Source organism: Lactuca virosa, chromosome 6, assembly GCF_052849685.1.
Source record: "Lactuca virosa cultivar CGN04683 chromosome 6, Lactuca_virosa_CGN04683_v6, whole genome shotgun sequence".
Lineage (NCBI taxonomy): Eukaryota > Viridiplantae > Streptophyta > Magnoliopsida > Asterales > Asteraceae > Lactuca > Lactuca virosa.
Genome location: NC_136431.1, coordinates 192,451,259 through 192,468,515, shown reverse-complemented (window position 1 = coordinate 192,468,515; position 17,257 = coordinate 192,451,259).

Genomic DNA, 17,257 nt, shown 5'->3' with positions numbered 1-17,257 from the left:
ATGCTAATGAAGAAATGAGACATGAGGCTATAATGGGGTTTAAATATGGACCAAACCATAAAATTTAGGGTTTGCACAACCTTCGCGTACGCCGCGCGTATGAGGTGTACGCCTAACGTACTAGGGAACGCCCCAATACGCCTAGCGTACAACGTACACTCAAGGTACTACACTTGGACCAAATTACCATATTGCCACTATGGGCCATTTTCAATCTCAAGGGCTAAAATGCAATATTATTCAAACATAGGGTTGAAATTTAAATTACCTAAACATCGGGATGTTACAATTCTCCCCCACTTGAAGTAGAGTTTGTCCTCAAAGTTAGCCAGCGCGAATAACTCAAGATAATGGTCTCGCATCTCAGGCTCCGGCTCCCAGGTCTACTCGGAGCCTCTTCGATGTTGCCACTAAACCTTTACCAAAGATATTTCCTTATTGTGCAGGACCTTCATCTTTCTCTCTAATATAGCCACCAGCCTTTCAATATAATTCAGGTGCTCATCGACCTGAATATCATCCAAAGGGACCACTGCCTCACCGTCCAACACACACTTCCGCAACTGAGAGACATGGAAAGTGTTGTGGATCTGACTGAGCTCACTCGGTAAATCCAACCGGTAGGCCACCATTCCTACCCTAGCAATCACACGGAATGGTACAATATATCGGAGACCCAATTTCACCTTCTTCCTGAAGCATATCACACACCCTTCTAGGGTGAGATCTTTAGTAATACCATATCGCCGACCTGAAATTCCAACTCCGATCGACGCCAGTCGGCATAACTATTATGCCGACTCTAGGTGTGCGCAGTCTCTGCCTGATATGATAAATAAGCTTCATGGTATGAAAAACTACTTCGGTCCTTCCCATGACCCTGTGACCAACCTCTCCCCAACATACTGGGGTACGACATCTCCAACCATACAAGAGATCAAAAGGCGGGGCACCAATGCTGGAGTGATATCTTTTGTTGTGGGAAAACTCCGCAAGAGGTAGGTAGGAATCCCAACTCCTACAAAAATCTATGAAACAAGCCCACAACATATCCTCAAGTGTCTGGATGGTCCGCTTACTCTGAATGTTGGTCTGCGGATGATAAGTGGTGCTGAAGTGAAGTCTCGTACCCAGTTTCTCGTGGAACTTATGTCAAAATCGGGAAGTGAACCGAACATCTTAGTATGAAACAACAGAGACCGGAACCCCCTGACGAGCAACAATCTCCCGAATATACACATCGACCAACTTTTTGGCCGAAGATCTCTCCCGGATGGCCAAAAAGTGGGCATTCTTGGTGAATCGATACATGATGACCGAAATAGCATCAAAACCCTTGGCAGTCTTCGGTAACTTGGTGATAAAATCCATGGTGATTTATTCCCACTTCCACATAGGAATCTCCAAAGGTTGCATCTTTCCATGCGGCCTCTGATTCTCGACCTTGACCATCCTACAAGTCAAGTACCTCTTAACGTACCAAACTATCTCCCTCTTCATACACGACCACCAGTAACTCAAACTCAAATCCCGATACATCTTGGTGGCTCCAGGGTGTATAGAAAAGCGAGACTTATGATCCTCCTCCAACACTATTTGCATGATCCCACCAGAAACTGGAACCCAAACCCGACTACACTGGGTCAACAACCTCTAACTATCGGTGACAAACCTGTCGATCTCACCCCTGATCCTCTCCTTTTCTAGTTATCTTTCCTAACTCCCTATGCCTGAGCCTCTCTGATCAAACCCCAAAGTGGAGAATCAACAGATATCCTCATACACATCTCTCCAACTAAAGATCCATCCGACTTGCGGCTCAAGGCATCCGCTACCACATTCGCTTATCTGGATGGTAAAGGATCTCACAGTCATAATCCTTGACCACGTCCAGCCACCTGCGTTGCCTCATGTTCAGGTTCGTATGGTCCATAAGATATCGCAAACTCTTGTGATCCGTGTAAACAGTAGAACGTACCCCATAAAGATAATGTCTCTAAATCTTGAGGGAAAACTCCACTTCCCCTAACTCCAGTTCATGAGTAGGATATCACACCTCATGCGGCTTCAGCTGCCAAGAAGCATAAGCAATCACTCGTCCCCTCTACATAAGGACCGCCCACAAACCAGTGATGGATGTGATGGGTTTTGAGCATTTTAACACTCCTAAGGTGTACATGAAACCCTAGAAACCTTGGATCTATGTTTTACTAATATACATGCAAATTTGCTTTTCCAAGGTTCTTAACCTAACTAGCATGGCATGGGGAACTTTGAAACTTAATAAGCTAGTAGAGTTACATACCTTTTAGTAGTGGTTGATTGATTGGAGTTTGAGAGCCTAGCACCAATAATGTGGATGCCTCAAATGGAAGTCACAAATCACCACAAACCTTGGAAACTTGAGAGAATAGTAGAACACTTCTAGAAATCGGCCACCCTTAGTTCTCACACAAAAACTAGTCAATTTCAAGTGCCAATGACTCCTTTATATAGTGTTGTGGATTAGGGTTACATCCATGTAAACCCTAATACCCATGACCTTTCATTTCCATGAGATCCATGGGTTAAAGCTCCATGGACTATCCATGGACTTACCATGCAAGCCTAGCCCATTCTAAATAAGCATTAGCCCACACTATATACATACAAGAGTCCATATTTAATTGGTCACACTTTTGATCACAAAAATAATTCTAAATTAAATTTAGATCAATACTAATTAAATAATATGATTTCATATTAATATATTAGAACTTGTAATATATTAATAAATCATAACTTATACTATTCTCAAAAGATTATCCATATAAATTATTCGGGTGAAGTGCAACCCAAATGGACCACGCCGGGTCGGGTCAAGTACAACTCAAATATAGTTATGGACTTAGATACCTTATCCAACAGTCTCACACTTGGATAAGTCTAATAACTATAGTTACAATTATGACTTTAGGAACTAACCGGCAATCATAGCTCTTAAAACTTTGTTGAACTGTGAAGCGCCATTTTAGATAAGGGATCATATAATCCTCTGTTCTAGATATCAGCCGGACAAATACATGGAACAATGTCTTACTTATTGTCCATCAGTTTGTTTCCCGATTTCCGATTTATTTGACATAGAACTTAATCGAACACATCAATTTAGTTCTGACCGGGCCCAGTACATGGGTCACAACAAAATCATCGAGGGGCCCAGATATCGCTTCTAATCCAAGAAGGAACAGATAAACTTCGACTGATATGCTTGTTCTACTACTTGTTGAATCATACACAAAGGCACGTTTTATAACATCGAGTTACCAATACGTTTTCGTACAATCAATGTATAACCAACTCATAGTCAATAACTCATATATCTAGGTTTGAAGATTTATATGATACAAGTGAGCGTGGGTTGAATCCAATGCTCAGAACTTATGAGCACTCATGAGTGTTGTAGCAACTCTTGCTATGTCCAACATTTTAGACATCTACAAGCCAACGCATGACAGTCTTGATTCATCATCAAATGTCAATTACACTTTACAAATTTCAAAAAAACTATCTAATTTCCAAAACTAATATCATACTTTAGCCCTATGCGCCTTGAATGCTGAATATGCTTAACCCTACTCAGTCCCTTCGTGAGGGGATCTGCTGGGTTCTCATCCGATGATACCCTCTTTTCCACGAGGAGTCCTTCTTCTATTCGATGTCTGCATGTTGAACCTTTTCAACACTTTATCCACATAGGTGCTCTGACTAAGTCCAATTAGTCTTTTACTCCTGTCTCTCAAAATCCTTATCCCTAGGATATAGGCAGCTTCTACAAGGTCCTTCATAGCGAAACACTTCCCAAGCCAGGACTTCACTTCATGTAGAGTTGGGATGTCATTTCCTATGAGTAGTATGTCATCCACATACAATACCAAAAAGCTAACTATACTCCCACTAGCCTTGGCATATACACAAGATTCATCTTCGCTCCTCGAAAAGCCAAACTCTTTGACGTTCTTATCGAAACAGGGATTCCACCTGTGAGGTGCTTGTTTCAATCCAAAGATGGATTTATCAAGCTTACACACTTTATTAGGGTACTCTGCGCTGACAAAACCCTCTGGCTGACTCATGTAAACATCTTCAGCCAACTTTCCATTAAGGAAAGCGGTTTTGACATCCATTTGCCATATTTCATAGTCATGAAATGCACCAATGGCTAACATAACCCTAATAGACTTAATCTTTGCTACTGGTGAAAAGGTCTCATCATAATCAACTCCCAGAGTTTGAGAAAAGCCCTTTGTAACCAGTCGCGCCTTATAAGTGTGTACATTACCATCCATGTCGGTCTTCTTCTTGAAGATCCATTTTCACCCGACTGTCTTACGACCTGGTACATTGTCAACCAAGTTCCAAACTTGATTGTCATACATGGACTTTATCTCGCTGTCCATATCCTCTTTCCATTTAGCAGCCTTAGGGTCTGCCATGGCTTCCGTGTAACTGTTAGGTTCATCCAGACTTACCAGTGTGCTATCACTGATAAGTGTATCACCTTCTGCAGTAATATGGAAACCATAGTAATGCTCAGGTGTATTCCTAACTCTCGTGGAACGCCTCAGAGGTACAGACTCATCTGTCGGATCAACAAGAGTTTCCTCCTCAGGTTGATTGCTAGGGTTAGAGGTTCCTTCACCACTTGACTCTTGAATTTCTTCAAGGTCAATTTGCCTGAAGGGCCAATATATATGGTTTGGGCTAGGCAACAATGTATAGATGAGTTCGGGCATTTGACAATGTATTTTGGATTCTATTGTGTGTGTTTGACGTTTTCGGTCTAGGCAAGCTTTCGATTAGGGAGTGACCGAAAACAGGCTTTCGGTTAGCCTGACCAAAATCTGTTTTTGGTCCATATTGGTATATATAGGTTGTCAGGCTGTCAGTAGAAGGTTGTTGATCCACAGTTGTTCATTGCTAGTTTTCGGTCCATTGAGTTGTATCAGACAATTTCGTGTGTGAATTGTATGCAAGATGAAGTTTCATTCCACTTCTACTCCATTTCTTCTTTATTTTCATTTGCTTGATTGATCATTGGTGAAGATCCTTCCATCGAGGACTTTACAATTGGTATCAGAGCTAAACCGGTGTCAATCAAGCTTGTTATTCAGTTCTCGGTTTTTCACAGCTTTGTTCTTCACGTTCTCGGTATCTAGGAGCTTACTATTTGCTCGAGTTTTGAAGATCAGATCAGAATCTGCATCGTGTGGAATTGAAATCAACTTGGAATTCAGCTTTTCGGTTGAAATCTTATTGTTTTCGGTTTGATCTTCATCAACCGAAAATCTATCTTCAACCGATTTCTTTCAGATCTAGTGTGTTTTGAAGCTGCAGTTGGTATTTTCAGTGTGTGGAAATCAAAATCGGATCGAAAATCTAAGTTTTTAATTGAAAACCGTTAGTTTTCGGTTCAATCTTCAGAAACCGAAAATCCAAAATCCTTTGAATCTTTAGAAACCGAAAACTGTTCTTCAACCGAAATCTCTTCAATCTTCAGAAACCGAAAACTGTTCTTCAACCGAAATCTCTTCAATCTTCAGAAACCGAAAACTGTTCTTCAACCGAAATCTCTTGAACCTTTAGAAACCGAAAGCTTCATTAATCTTCAGAAACCGAAAACCCCTTATCATTCAGAAACCGAAAACCTTCTCTCTCTTCAGAACCGAAAACCTTATTTTCCTTTCAATCGAATCCCTTCACCATACGAAATTCCTTGTTTTCAGTCATCACCACTCAACCGAAAACCTTCATTCCTTGATCTTTTTGTTTGTTTTTCAAATTAATTTTTATTAAAAATTTAAAAAAATCAAAAACAACAAAAAATCAAAAACAAAAAAATGGAATCTCAAAGCATGTCAGCTCATTATGAACTAGATGCGATTATGGGAACCACTTCTCGAATTCCCCGACTGTTATCCGCGGAAGGATTTCCAGAATGGAAATATCGGATCGAAAAGTACATCAAAATGAAGGATTTCAAGATATGGCGAAGCATTCTTAGAGGTCCAATCCGCATCACAACCACATTGGAAGATGGAGCCATAATTGATAAGCAAGTTGAGAACTACACCGATGATGATTTTGAGAGAGTCGAGGAGCAGGAAAAGGATCTTGCTACACTTACCATGGCATTATCTCCGGAAATTGCTCAAGGTTTCCGTGAGTATACATCAGCAAAGGCCTTGTGGGAAGCACTGATAGAAGTCTATGAAGGCAACGAAGACATGAAACAGAGTCGCCAAGACATGCTGCGACAAACGTTTAATATGTTTAACCATGTCTTGGGAGAAACACTTGAGAATCAGTTGCAGAGATTTATCACACTTACCACAGAAATGAGCTCTGCTGGTGTTATGGTGACTAGGTCAGAGATAAACAAGAAGCTGCTAAACTCTCTACCAAAATCCTGGGATATGAATGTCTTAGTGATTAAAAAGACCAAATATTTGAACAGGTTGAGTTTAGCTGAAACGATGGCAATCATTAAGGCTTGCGATCTCGATGATAAGCAAAGAGAGATTAATCATGTTAATTCATACTCCTCAGCAAATCTTGGGATCCAAACTACCAGCAACACTGCTTTCTCAAGTTTCTCAACCCCTCAAGCTCCTCCAGTTTCTCATGTTCCACAAGTTCAACCCTATGTGACTCATCAGCCCACTTCATATGTTATATCTTCAATGCAACACATTCAAGTTCGTCAACCTCAAACTTCTCTTCAACAAGTTGGTTCTATTGTTGGTTCATCCTCAAATGCACCCATTCAATCTCATGGAATCAGTCCTAAAGCTTCATCTTTAAAAGAAAAGGAAGAAAATCTGGCTCTCGCCATTGGTTTGGTAAACTGCTACAACGCTTTTGTGGCCGAAGAACTCTCCCCACAACTTTCATTTGCTGACCTAGACCAGATCCATCCTGAGGATGTGGAAGAGATGGACGTTACATGGCAAATGGCCATGGCAGTTTTCAGGGCAAAGCAGTTCTCCAAGAAAACAGGAAAGAACAATTGGAGTGTGAATTCCGACAAGAAAGTGGGATTCAACAAAGGAAAACTGCGATGTTACAACTGCCATGAGCCTGGGCATTTTGCAAGGGAATGTCCAAAGCCAGATCGAAGAGAGAATTCTGAGCGAATCATGGTGTCGGTGACCTATGTCAACAAGGGATCTTCTTCAAGCAATCAGACTGCTAACTTGGCGATGGTGGCCCAATCCTTTGATTGGGAAGATCAAATTCAGGCTCTGAATATTTCAGGACCTGAAAATGCACATCTTGCTCAAATCAAGGATTGTGTGGAGGAAGAAGCAGAGAAAGACCCTGAAGAAGAGATGATGAATCTTCAGTTTGCGTTCATGGTGCAACCTACTCCTGAGCCAGCCAAACCCGAGGTTAGTGAATTTGGTTGCTCTCAATCTTGCATTAAAACTGTTAAATTCTTACGTGAGCAAATTGAATTAATCAAGAGAGAGAACGAGGACCTTACGTATGAGGGTTACACACTTAGGAAAAATCAAAAGCCTTTAAAAACACAATTAGAGAATAAAACAAAGTACTTTAAGAAACTGCAAGAGGATTACAGCAACAAATGCGAGAACTATGATCATCTCAAAAGAAAATTTGCTGCTGTGACCGCTGAACTTGACTCATTGAAAAATCGTCTTGAAAATGCTGAATTTATTTTTAACAAATTCGATGGGTCAAGTGAAGTAGTTGCAAAATGATAGAGGAACAGATGCAATGGAAGGACATTACATGTGGAAACCAGAAAAAAATAGGATTAGGTTTTGAGAGTGTCCCTCCTCCTTTCAATCATAATTACACTGCTCCTCCTCTATCTCAACAAGAGATTGACAGAGAACCTTTCATGGTTTATGGGAAGCCAGCCTCTGAACAAGCAATAGGGCCAAATGATAAAATTTTGAATACTAACATTTCTACCTTAAATGCAGATATGTCAGTAGTTCAGGGGGAGCAAGAAGCTGAAAAGTCTGAGTCGAATAATTCAGTGTCAAAATTTGGTGTTGAGTTTTGTGATGAGTCTGTTTTAAACTCTAAAACTGATGTTTTTGTTTCTGGTGGTGTGTTATTTCAGACTGATAATTTTGAAAATAATGGTGTTGTTTCTGATAAAGTTGCTAAATCTGATTCGAATGCTTCTACATCTTCCACGTTTGCTACACAATCTAGTGCTTGTTCTTGAAAATGTTAAAATGCTAGAAATGTTAATAAACGCAAGAAATCTGACAAGAGTAGTACCATTTCCATTGATAATAAACAAATTTGTTTCAACCGTGGTACTGCTGGTCATATTGCCAGAAATTGTTTAAATCGGGTGTTTGTGCATTATTTGTCACAAAGAGGAGAGAATGAGTCTCGAGGACGATCTTTAATTAGAAAATCCTCCAGAACTCGCTCTCGAGATGATGACTGGAAAACAAATCAAAACAAGAAAATGGCAGGTTTTCAAAAGAACAAACAGGTTTTCAATAAATTCACAAACAGTTTGCCAAAATCGACCCAAGCTAAGCCAACGTTGATTTCGTCAAAGAGTACGTCTGGATCTTCAAACTCTTCTAGTAGAAAATCCACCGGCTCGAAGCAAACTGAAAAGAAAGTTGTTTCAAAACCTAAATATCAGTGGATGCCAAAATTAAAATCTGATCAGTTAAGGGTCAACCCAGGACTGTAATGACCTGGGTCCCCAAATCTAAATGATTCCGCTCATCGTGCAGGGACAGTTGCGGAGGAATGTCGTCAGACCATGGTATGTCGACAACGGCTGCTCCCGGCACATGATTGGAGATATCACCCAACTGCACGACATTCAGACATTTAATGGGGGATATGTCTCCTTTTCGGGCGGAGAAGGTGGAAAGATAACGCAGAAAGGAACGGTGACGAACGGAGTGCTCAGTTTTGAGAATGTCAACTATGCTCTTGAGCTGAAGCAAAGTCTGCTGAGCGTTTCTCAAATCTGTGACAAGGGTTACTCGACACACTTCACCGATAAAGAATGTCTAATCTTAAAGCCGGGCATTGTCATTCCGGAGGAGTGGATTCTCGTCAAATCTAAGCGGGATGGGAATGCCTATATTATCGATATGAACAGCAATGTACCCGATGAAGTCACTTGTCTCTTTTCAAAAGTCTCAGAACAAAACGCAATGTTGTGGCATCGTCGACTTGGCCATGCAAATGCAAAGAATCTGAATCGTCTTGCCAAGAACGAAATGGTCCGCAGTCTGCCTGTCAGAGATTTTATTACTTTTGAAAAATGTGTTTCCTGTGCTCAAGGCAAACACCATCGGAAACCACATCTGCCAAAGCAGGTCAACTCCATCAGCCAGGTGCTCCAATTGTTGCACATGGACTTGTTTGGTCTGGTCAACGTCCTCAGCATCAACCGAAATTCGTATTGTCTCGTTGTGATAGACGATTTCTCTCGTTTCACGTGGGTCTTCTTTCTGTCCAACAAAGCTAGGATCGCTGACCTCATCAAGAAGTTCGTTGTAATGATCGAGAACCAAACCAACAACCAAGTGAAAGCGCTACGCACAGATAATGGAACAGAGTTCAAGAATGCTGTTCTTGATCATTTTTGCGCTGAGAAAGGGATCGTGCGTCAATTTAGCTCTGTTCGGACGCCACAACAAAATAGTGTTGCTGAGCGGAGGAATCGGACGCTACAAGACGCCGCAAGGACGATGCTGTGTGATTCTAAACTTCCAGTTTTCTTTTGGGCGGAGGCGATCAACATTCTGTTCTACGTTCAAAATCGTGTTCTGATCAACAAAGCCCAGATGAAAACCCCATATGAGATTCTATATGGACACAAGCCATCTGTCAGCCATTTACGAGTATTTGGTTGCCCTTGCACCCTTCTCCACTTGGAATCCAACCCAAAGTTCAATGCAAAAGTTGATGATTGCTACTTTATCGGATACACTGCTCGTACTGCTTATTGGGTATACAACAAGAAGACGAAGCAAATCGTGGAGTCTTTCGATGTTCGCTGGCTTGAAGAGAATGAGACGGACGCTAGGGTGGGTCCTGATTGGCTATTTGACTACACATCACTGTTCAAATCTTTTAGTGTGTCGTCTAATAACCAAGCTGGGTCTACCTCTGGCTCGAAGATTATCATTGAAGACGAAGATGAAGAGGTTGTCTACAGACCGCCATTGGTTTCTTCTACTGATCCTCCAGTGGAGTCATCTGTTCCAATCGCTTCTCCTGAGTCCTCAACACAACAATCTGCTCCAGATGGTGATGCTACTCCTCTAACTCCAGTTGAAAGAGAGTTCATGAACCAAGATTCTTCCGCTGTCACTCAAAATTTGATGGAACTTCTCTTTCCCGAACAAATCGCTGATGAGTTTGTAGCAAATCCACCAAACGAAGCTGGTACATCTACCGTGGATTCTTCAGCAAACGACGGAGCTATTAATATCCATAATCTTCCCGTTTCAGTTAATAACATCAGTCACGCAATCCCCTCTCGCATACAGCGCGATTATCCGATAGAAAACGTCATTGGCCAGCTGGGCGACGGAGTTCGAACGAGAAGCCAGAGTGGAGACGTCAACACATGTCTCTATTCTTGCTTCATTTCTCAAATAGAGCCCAAGAACGTCGAAATGGCTTTGAATGAGCCCAGTTGGGTGGATGCCATGCATGACGAGCTCAATCAATTCGAAAAGCTCGGGGTTTGGAAGTTGGTGGAGCTGCCTAAAGGAAAGAAATCTCTTGACACCAGATGGGTGTTTCGGAACAAACAAGATGATTCGGGTGTAATTGTACGTAATAAGGCGAGATTGGTGGTCCGTGGGTTCAGCCAAATAGAGGGTCTTGATTATACAGAGGTCTATGCTCTGGTGGCACGCTTGGAGGCTATTGGTATCTTCCTCGCCTATGCTTCCTACATGAACTTCACCGTATATCAAATGGACGTCAAGACGGATTTCTTGTACGACAAGGTGAAGGAGGAGATTTATGTTGACCAACCTCCTGGGTTTGTTAACTCAAAACTTCCCAACCATGTCTACAAGTTAGACAAGTCTTTGTATGGGCTGCATCAAGGTCCTAGAGCCTGGTATGCTACCCTAACACAACACTTGCTCAATCTTGGCTATTCCCGCGGCACTATCGATCAGACCCTATTCATCAAGCATGTCGGTGCAGACCAGATTCTTGTCCAAATATACGTGGACGATATCATTTTCGGGTCGACGAGTCCTCAGCTATGCAAGGAGTTCGAGGATGTTATGAAAAAGCGGTTCGAGATGAGTTCATTGGGGGAAATGACCACGTTTTTGGGGCTTCAGGTCAAACAATGTTCAGCCGGAATCCTGATTCATCATGCCAAATATGTGGATGATATGCTCGAGAAGTTCAGGTTCAGAGACGCCAAACCTGCTTTGACACCCATGGCGGAGAGACCACTGCTGACTCCTGATCTTGACGGCGAATCCGTAGATCAAACGTACTACAGATCGATGATCGGATCGCTGATGTATCTGACTGCAAGTCGCCCAGACATTATGTTTGCGGTCTGTCAATGCGCGCGCTACCAGGCTAACCCTAAACTGTCTCATCTTATTGCTGTTAAAATGATTTTTTGGTACCTCAAAGGCAGCCCAAAACTAGGTCTTTAGTATCCGAAAAATTCCGAATTTGATCTTTATGCTTTTGCAGACAGCAATTACGGAGGCTGCGAGCTTGACAGGAAATCGACTTCAGGCGGATGTCAATTTCTCGGAGATAGGCTGGTGTCTTGGCAATGCAAGAAGCAGAATACTGTCTTGACCTCAACAGCAGAAGCAGAATACGTAGCTGCGTCTGCCTGTTGTTCTCAAGTCATATGGATCCAACATCAGCTGTTGGATTATGGTTTGAATTTTCAAGAAACCCCTATATTCTGTGATAATGAGGTTGCGATCCAAATTGCTAAAAATCCGGTCCAGCACTCAAAAACCAAGCACATCGACATCAAAGTTCATTTTATCAGAGATTGTTATGAGTGCTCGCTCATTCGGCTAGAACAGGTTCCCACTACTAATAATGTGGCGGATCAGTTCACCAAGCCGTTTAACAAAGCTCGATTCGATGTGCTGGTAAACTTTTTGAAAATGATTCGCTTTGAGGATTAATGTTTGTTTAGGTTAGTTTAAATTTGCGCATTTTTATTTCATTCTCACCCATTCACAAATTTAGGGGGAGAAATAAACAAAAACCAAACAAAAATTAGAAAATTAAAAATCCAAAAACAATAGAAAATCAGAAAATCCAAAAAAATTAGAAAAACAGAAAAATCAAAAATATCATTGAGAAATGATGTGATAGGAAGTGATATCAGCTTGTGATAACAAACAATCTGAGTCTGTGTAAAGTACCAAAGCTAAATTGTCTACGCTCTGTGTTCGATGCGCTAGTAGGCACGAAAGATTTTAAATGGACTTGACTAGGCTCAAATGAACTTAAGGAATCTAGAGACTTGACAAATCTTGACCTAGATAGATCCATTTAGCCTGATAATACGACGATCGGGTAGGTTGAGCAGGGAGATATACATGAGAATCCACTAGTCACATTAAAGAATCTGTATCTAGAACCGTGGTTTAACTTTTCCTTGATGTACGAATTTTGTCCTTAATTCCGATATTGACGGAGCGACTGGGGAATTCCGATAAAGTAGGTCTGTAGGAAATTATTTTCTTTCTCTCCTTCTATTAGTCATATGTTGCCTCCTCTGTGTGATCGAAAGATCCGACCTGGACTGCAGCATATGCAACTCTATTTCTCTGCATCTTCTATCTATGCAATTCTTCCTATCTGTTGGCCATATGCTGTCCCCTTTGCGTGATTAACAATCTGACCTGGTACACAGCATATGCAACCTTCTACTTCTCAATCCCTCTGAAATTCTAGTCAGTCATATGTTTCACTCTCTGCGTGATTGAAAGATCCGACCTGAGTGTACAGCATATACATTCTAAATCTATCCTTTCTATTAATAATTGTCTGCTCACCTAAAGTAAGGAGTATTTCGGAAGTTCTTGATTATTGGGGTATGTCAGGAAGCGGGAAACATGTTCTAGTACATCTAAAATTGAACAATTCTAGATTGTCTGTAGATCTCGCTGCTCAATTTAGGTGGACAACAATATCCTTGGTCGTCGTCAGATAAATGGTCCTTAGGTATTTTTTATCTAGTAACTTAGGATCAATCTGTCTTGTCACTGATAGCATTCCTAAAATTGTCATAATTTTTCGTGCTTAAGTGGACAACAATACCAGCGATCGACTAGATCTATTCATGAAAGGAGAGGTACTTATAAATGGAAAATGATTGTCTAACAACTTTGATCCCATATCACAAACGGTTAATTAATTTCAAGATAGAGGATTAAATTTAGTTTGAATTAAAATTTTAGTATTTATTTATTTATTTTATTTTGATTTTTTTAGGATTGATAAATTTTAGAAAATGTTGTTTATTTTATTTTTTATTTTTAGTCTTTAAATTTTTAGGATTGGTAAAATTTAGAAAATTTTATTTTATTTTATTTGAAGTTAATCCTCAAAATGATTTATTTTTAAAATTTTTAAAATTTTTGAGTATTGGGCTTAATGCTAATTGAAATCGGGATCAGCCCATGGGTGAAGAACCGGGTTTGGGCCTGGTATATAAGGGAAAGGGGACACCGAACTCAGTTCTTCCCTCATTTCATCCTCCCTGACCGAATACCTCCAAGATTTCTCTCAAACCCTCGAAATTTTTTTGTGTTATTTCTTCAAATCGACTTGTTTATCTTACAGGTATGAAGATTCCGACCTCACCCATGTAATTTTTGCCGTGAATCGACCACGAAATCGAGGTTAAATCGTTAAAATTTGAACTGTCGGCAAGCTTTCGGTCCTTCTTAGCTTTCGGTCGAAGCCGAGCCGTTTTCGGTTCGTCGGCTAACCGGCTTTCGGTCAAGCCGGCTTAGACGGCTTTCGGTTGAGCTGTATTCGGTCCCTAATTAGCTTTCGGTCCAACTGTCTTGACCGAGAACCTATTTTTTAAATGAAACTTATTTAAAATGGCCAAAATAAATTGAATTAATTGAGAAAATAATTTTTAATTTGTTATTATCAAATATTTTCTCACTTGGCTAGTTTTGTGCAGATAAAATGGCAAATCTAAAAGTTGTAGACAGTCACAACGTGTCCATTCTTCTTGATGATCCTCCAGCAGCACACAACGAGTTCAAATCAATGATGTACATGCTAAGGGAATGATGCATCTCAACTGCACTTACCTGGAACCCCATTGTTTATCTGAACCTGATCAACGAATTCTGGAAATCTGCAAGTATCAAGAATGGAGACAATGGATCAATTACAATTGAAGCTTCTTTCAGTGGATGCAAAATTGTTATCTCTGAGCAACTCATCAGAGATATCTTGAAGATTGATGACACAGCTGCTTACCCGACTAACATCGATCTGAGAATTGTTGATGAGTATCTCGAGAAGATGGGATACAAAGGACTCTTTCCACCAACCCTAAAGAAGCTGTTACCTCCTTACTGGAGGTTTCTAGCTCACGTGTTTGTTAACTGCATATCTGGGAGGAAGGGTGGTTCAGACGAAATATCCTCGAGACATACTCAGGCGATCGTCGCATTGGCTGCAGGAATTAACTTCAATTTTTCTAGGTTCATCTTGGAGTAGATGGTTACTAATGCTAACAAGAAGTCGAAGGATCAATTCCTGCTCTATCCAAGATTTATTCAAATCTTCATCAACAGCCTACTTCCCAATTTGGTCAAGACAGGAGAAGTACTTGACATGAAAGCTTTCGGACCAAACACTATGAGCCTAATCAAGCAGAACCGTAAGGGGAAAATAATGTTCCAAGGGAAGTACCATCTCGTGAAATTTGGAAAGTTTATGGAACTGGCCGACTCGTCAGAATCTCATGGGTCCCCTAAACAAGAGTCTTCAGATCAAGCATCGTCAGATCATGCGAACGTAAATGATGATGTCATCACCGCTTCAGACCATGAGATTGAAAATGTTGCTCCAACTGCCATTGTTTCTACAGAACATGATCTCACAAACGTGACGGTTCAGAGTGACTTCAGTGAGGGAGCTACAGAAGAATTTACTGAGACCGAAGGAGAAGGAGAGGATGAGTATGAGAATCTTGATCTGTCCGGTTACGACAGAGATGATGTTTCGATGCATTTTACTGGACTTGAGCACCCATTGTCAAATGAAAACCTCGATGACTTACTCAAAGATATCGATGATGGTGCCAATTCAACACCGGAGATAAGGGAGAAAGCTGACGATCGAGAAGTTGAGCCTCCAGTTACCGTTCAAGTGGCTGATTCTTCAACTCAAATGGACACATCATCAGGGATTCCTCCCCTTGATAATGTGGTTCCTACATCCGAGCCAGTTACAAGTGATTCCCAGACAGTCCTGACCTCCCAGCCCCCGATGAAAAGACGCAGAATTGATCCAAGGGTGGGAGTAATTTTTCCTGATCAAACTCAAACCACAGAGACTCCTCCATCTACAACAGTTGCTCCTTCCTCAACTGTGCCTATTCAAGAGAATCCCAGCTCTATCCATGAAGCTGGTGGTTCGTCTGCTGGCCTGAGATCGTCTCCTCCAAGGCCTTATCCTGATGCTGTCTCTGAGAGACTAGCCATTCATTTGGACCAGCAATCAAGACCAACTCACTCCTCACGCGGAAAAGGAATATCCTTTGAGGAAGGTATATCTGGAGATGATGATGCCTCAGTGCCTGAGCTGAGAAAGGAGATTGGTGTGCTGAACCAGAAAAATATCGAGCTTGATATCAAGGTTGCAGACCTTCAAACTGAGAATGCCAAGCTCAATATTCAAGTTGCTGATCTTCTTGAAGATAAAGCTCTGAAGATAAAACAGATCACCGATCTTCAGACACATTTTGGTTTGTTGACCGCCAGCTATTATGTTTTGAAGAAGAAGCTGGAAGAAGAATTTGGTGACAAATTCAAATCATCTGTCGATAAGCCAAGGGTCTATCTTCCCAATCAAGACGCTCCCGTAGTTCCACCTCCTACAAGAACAACCACGATTGTCAATCGTTTTGACAAAGAACCAGTGCAGGCTCCAAATGTCGTGGCGTTAAAACGTGCTAAACTAGCCAAGTCTGCGGAGAAGGGTCAATTTTTGTTCAAGAGGAGCTCGGATCAGAATGCTCCCGAAGGTTAACCAAACATCACCTTTACGGATCTTGGAGAAAATCGCTTCAGGGACGTATATGGAGATAGGTCAGGGATCATCTCATGGGGATTCCACGACACTCTGAACATGTGGATCGTGAGAAGGAAGAGTGGAAGTACCGAATTGTATAAAGATGCTCACTACTTCCACTCTTGGACCAGGGTTGATCTTACGGAGTTGTCTAAGGCTCCTTTTGCAAATCCATCACATGAACCCAAGGCGAAACAGTTCAAGTTATTTTTGGAAGATCAAGTGGCAAAGGGCTTTCCCTCAATGAAGACTGCAGAGTCTATCATCAAGATATACCCGAGTGTCATTGATCCCAAAACCAATCAGCCTCTTCGGTCACTGATGTGGCCTGCTACTAATCAAGTAAAGCAGATTCCTATCCTTCAGAACCATCCAGACGGATCTCTAAAATCCATGCAATACTAGGTGTTTGATGAAACTACAGCTTCCGCTGTCATCAAACTTGAACATGGATGTATTCGTTTGTATGACAAGAGGGATCTGCTATAGTTTGGAAGGTGGGATATACATCAGCTTTCTCATCATCAGATCAAGGTGGCTGAAGACCTTTTTGAGTCTGCTGCTAAGGAGTACACTGCCATGGTTGCTGATATTATTCAAAAAGAGATGTGGAATGGAGCCATGGGAAAGTCAGACGTGCTGGTGGTTGATAAAGACTGAATCATGCTAGCCCCAAACCAAGGGAGAGATTGAAGGGCCAGTGTATATGGTTTGGTCTAGGCAACAATGTATAGATGAGTTAGGGCATTTGACAATGTATTTTGGAGTCTATTGTGTGTGTTTGACATTTTCGGTCTAGGCAAGCTTTCGGTTAGGGAGTGACCGAAAACAGGCTTTCGGTCAGCCTGACCGAAACCTGTTTTCGGTCCATATTGGTATATATAGGTTGTCAGGCTGTTAGTAGAAGGTTGTTGATCCA